At 44.1% G+C, this 6,035-nt stretch overlaps 2 long non-coding RNA genes across 2 annotated transcripts; both read right to left on the minus strand.

Annotated features, from left to right (window-relative positions):
- Positions 1–916: 916 nt before the first annotated feature.
- LOC127655835 (uncharacterized) lies at positions 917–3,857 on the minus strand. The gene is made up of 3 exons (XR_007972104.1): positions 3,202–3,857; positions 2,657–2,738; positions 917–2,039 (listed from the first exon to the last, which is right to left on the minus strand). It is a non-coding gene; the product is annotated as an uncharacterized LOC127655835 (long non-coding RNA).
- A 386-nt stretch (positions 3,858–4,243) lies between these two features.
- Positions 4,244–5,480, minus strand: LOC127655834 (uncharacterized). The gene is made up of 3 exons (XR_007972103.1): positions 5,443–5,480; positions 4,899–4,938; positions 4,244–4,852 (listed from the first exon to the last, which is right to left on the minus strand). It is a non-coding gene; the product is annotated as an uncharacterized LOC127655834 (long non-coding RNA).
- Between the last annotated feature and the right edge of the window lie 555 nt (positions 5,481–6,035).

Genomic DNA, 6,035 nt, shown 5'->3' on the forward strand with positions numbered 1-6,035 from the left:
TACCTTAAATTTAGAAGCCCAAAAAAGTAATCCATCCATCATAGAAGTAATGCATACGACTCCAGAGGGTTAATAAAGGCCTTCTGAAGTGATGCATTTGTGTAAGAGAAATATCCATATTTATCACTTTATAAACTATAATCACTGGTGTCCGTTAACAGCCGATCCGCGTGTTCACGAGAGAGTCGAGATCCAGCGTGTGACGTAGGCGTAGCGTAAGCTCCTGGGATAAGTGACGAACGTGGAAGCGCAGAGGATGGAGCGAATTAGAAGACAACAACGAGTATTTTTAAAGAAAAATGTCGGAGGATTTGGATATAAGAGAAGAGCTCTATTGGTTTGAACCGGAGTACACCGACCAGGAACTCCAGGAGATGGAGGAGCTGCAGCAGCGGCGGCACAAATAGACGAATCTGGTAGACGGAGAGTACAGGCGAGACGGAGAGTTCGGGAGATGTGCTGGTGCTCATGTAATGCCAACAGAGTCTGAGAGTGTTTGCTGCCATGAATAGACGATTGGAACGACTGGATAGACACATGAACGCACCATTTTAAGACTAACACAAATCTACAGTATAGCTGAAACAACTCACTTCTTTACAGTTTTCCTTTGCTGTAAACAATGCGCGCTTCCGTGTTCGTCACTTCTCACCAGAGCTTACGTGTACGGCCGTTACCGGACACCAGTGATTATAGTTTATAAAGTGATAAATATGGATATTTCTCTTACACAAACGCATCACTTCAGAAGGCCTTTATTAACCCCCTGGAGTCGTATGGATTACTTCTATGATGGATGGATTACTTCAAAATCTAAGGTACCATTCACTCCCATTATAAAGCTGGGAAGAGCAGGATAGTTTCAATATAACTCAGATTGTGTTTGGCTGAAAGAAGAAAGTTATATACAGCTAGGATGTCTTGAGGGCAAGTCAATTATGGGATAATGTTCATTTTGGGGTGAACGAACCCTTTAATAGAGCACAGCCACACATTTACCTGACATCAGGTGTTTAATGTTGATTCACTCATTTGCACTGAACCGCAGAAAATGAATCGGAGAATGTTTAGTGAGATCTGGACATTATAACGAGTGTGAAACGGATCCCCTCACTCGTCATATAGACATCTCTATGCACAGTACCAGCTAGCGAACTAGCAGCGCTTTTACACAAACATCTCCTGTCATTCTGAACTAGCAGCAGAAGCTTTTGTCACAGGAACATTCTGGTTTTCTTGAGAGCAAATAACTTATTTGCACATATTTGTGAGTACAAAATGTCCTTGCGTCCCTGATATTTAAATAATGCATTTTGAGTTTGAAAAGATGTTTCGACACAGTATATTTGTGTTAATGTAGTGTACACTGCCGATAAACTACAAATGCTGCATTGTACATAGTGAGTTAGGCCAAAAACATCATCTCACAAGATCTTACAAATGTTCAGTTTTGTGTAATTGTTTTGACTAACGGTGTTCAGATATTAGACCGTGATTACAATCATGTGCATATGTAAATGTAGCTGTAAGCTGCTGGTTCAACCGTTTGAGACTTGATTGTAGAACGATCAAAGTAAATAACTAACAAATAAAAACAATGTAGCAACGACACACAACACTCAAATTAAGATCATAGGAACATTTGTTGTATAGTTTGTGTTCATCAGCAAAACAATCAACTCTAAAGTCTTCATTTGAGCTCCAACACTTTAATCTTCTTTATTCAGCAAAGTTTCCCATTAAACAATCAGTGTCACAGATGAAAAGACTGTACAGAATATATATATATCTCAAGATGATTATGATGAAAAATATTAGCAATCCATTAGTAGTTTGTTGTCTCGGGTGTTTGATGTTAGTTTTGGACGATATGAAGTTCATGTTCTCACTCAACACTGTAACTGCAAATGTGTTTTTATTGTGTTTGCACTAAAACAGCTCAGAGTCACCCAGCAGAAGTGCTTTAGATGCCGCTTGTCTGATTCCCTTTCAGTGTTTCTGCTGACACACACCTCACATACACACTCACACACACACACCTCACATACACACTCACACACACACACCTCACATACACACTCACACACACACACCTCACATACACACTCACACACACACACCTCACATACACACTCACACACACACACCTCACATACACCTCACCTACACACTCACACACACACACCTCACATACACACTCACACACACACACCTCACATACACATACACACTCACACACACACACCTCACATACACACTCACACACACACACCTCACATACACCTCACATACACACTCACACACACACACCTCACATACACACACACCTCACACACACCTCACATACACCTCACATACACACTCACACACACACACCTCACATACACACTCACACACACACACCTCACATACACACTCACACACACACACCTCACATACACACTCACACACACACACCTCACATACACACACACCTCACACACACCTCACATACACCTCACATACACACTCACACACCTCACATACACCTCACATACACACTCACACACCTCACATACACCTCACATACACACTCACACACACACACCTCACATACACACACACCTCACATACACACTCACACACACACACCTCACATACACACTCACACACACACCTCACATACACACTCACACACACACACCTCACATACACCTCACATACACACTCACACACACACACCTCACATACACACACACCTCACATACACACTCACACACACACACCTCACATACACACTCACACACACACACCTCACATACACACACACACCTCACATACACCTCACATACACACTCACACACACACCTCACATACACACTCACACACACACACCTCACATACACACTCACACACACACACCTCACATACACCTCACATACACACACCTCACATACACACACACCTCACATACACACTCACACACACACCTCACATACACACTCACACACACACACCTCACATACACACTCACACACACACACCTCACATACACACTCACACACACACCTCACATACACACTCACACACACACACCTCACATACACACTCACACACACACCTCACACACACCTCACATACACCTCACACACACACACCTCACATACACCTCACATACACACTCACACACACACACCTCACATACACACACCTCACATACACCTCACATACACACTCACACACACACACCTCACATACACACTCACACACACACCTCACATACACACTCACACACACACACCTCACATACACCTCACATACACACTCACACACACACACCTCACATACACACACACCTCACATACACACTCACACACACACACCTCACATACACCTCACATACACACTCACACTCACACACACACACCTCACATACACACACACACACCTCACATACACCTCACATACACACTCACACACACACCTCACATACACACACACCTCACACACACCTCACATACACACACACTCTCACACACACCTCACATACACACACACCTCACACACACCTCACATACACACACACTCACACACACCTCACATACACCTCACACACACACACCTCACATACACACACACCTCACATACACACTCTCACACACACACACCTCACATACACACACACCTCACATACACATACACACACACCTCACATACACACTCACATACACACACCTCACATACACACACACCTCACACACACACACCTCACACACACACTCACATACACACACACCTCACATACACACACACCTCACATACACACACACCTCACATACACACTCACATACACACACACCTCACATACACACACACATCACACACACACCTCACACACACCTCACACACACACACACACACACACCTCACATACACACTCACATACACACACACCTCACATACACACACACACCTCACATACACACTCACATACACACCTCACATACACACACACACCTCACATACACGTCACATACACACTCAAACACACACTCACATACACATACACACACACCTCACACACACACACCTCACATACACACACACACACACACACCTCACATACACACACACACACTCACACACACACCTCACATACACATACACACACACACACACACACACACACACACTCACACACATACACACACACCTCACACACACCTCACATACACACACACCTCACACACACACACACACCTCACATACACACACACCTCACACACACACACACACCTCACATACACACACACACACACACACACACACACACACACCTCACATACACATACACATACACACACACACACCTCACATACACATACACATACACACACACACACACCTCACATACACATACACACACACCTCACATACACACACACACACACACACACACCTCACACACACACACACACACATACACACACACTCACGCACACATGTTGGTCTACCTATCATTATGAGGACTTTCCATAGACATAATGACTTTTATACTGTATAAACTATAGATTCTATCCCCTAAACCTAACACAACCCCTAAACCTAACACAACCCCTAAACCTAACCCTCACAGAAAACCTTCTGCATTTTTACATTTTCAATAAAACATTGTTTAGTATGATTTTTAAGTGATTTGAATTATGGGGACACTAGAAATGTCCTCATAAATCACATTTATAGCATAATAACCTTGTAATTACTAATTTGTAACTTACAAAATTGTCCTCGTAAATCACAAAAACACACACACACACACACACCTCACACTCACATACACACCTCACACACACACACACACACACACACACACCTCACATACACACACACACACCTCACATACATACACACACACACACCTCACATACACACACACACCTCACATACACACACACACACCTCACATACACAACACACCTCACATACACACACACACACACACTCACATACACGTACACACACACACACCTCACATACACATCACACACACACCTCACATACACACACACCCCTCACATACACATCTCACATACACACACACACATACACACACTCACATACACACACACCTCACATACACACACACCTCGCATACACACACACCTCACACACACACACACACCTCACATACACACACACACACACCTCACATACACATACACACACACACCTCACATACACACACACACACACCTCTCACATACACACACACACCTCGCATACACACACACACACACACCTCGCATACACACACACACCTCACATACACACACCTCACATACACACACACACACACACCTCACATACACATACACACACACACCACACACACACACACACACACACACACCTCACATACACACACCTCACATACACACACACACACCTCACATACACACACACACACCTCACATACACACACACACCTCACATACACACACACACACCTCACATACACACTCACATACACACACACACACCTCACATACACACCTCACACACACACACACCTCACATACACATACACACACACACATACACACCTCACACACACACACCTCACATACACACACACACACCTCACATACACATACACACACACACACCTCACATACACACACACACACACACATCACACACACACCTCGCATACACACACACACACACCTCACATACACACACACACCTCACATACACACACACACACACACACACACACACACCTCACATACACACACACACACACCTCACATACACATACACACACACACCACACATACACATACACACACACACACCTCACATACACACACACACACCTCACATACACACACACACACCTCACATACACACACACACCTCACATACACACACACACACCTCACATACACACCTCACATACACACACACACACCTCACATACACACCTCACACACACACACACCTCACATACGCATTCACACACACACACTCACATACACACACCTCACATACAC

Source organism: Xyrauchen texanus, chromosome 15 (genome assembly GCF_025860055.1).
Source record: "Xyrauchen texanus isolate HMW12.3.18 chromosome 15, RBS_HiC_50CHRs, whole genome shotgun sequence".
Classification (NCBI taxonomy): domain Eukaryota; kingdom Metazoa; phylum Chordata; class Actinopteri; order Cypriniformes; family Catostomidae; genus Xyrauchen; species Xyrauchen texanus.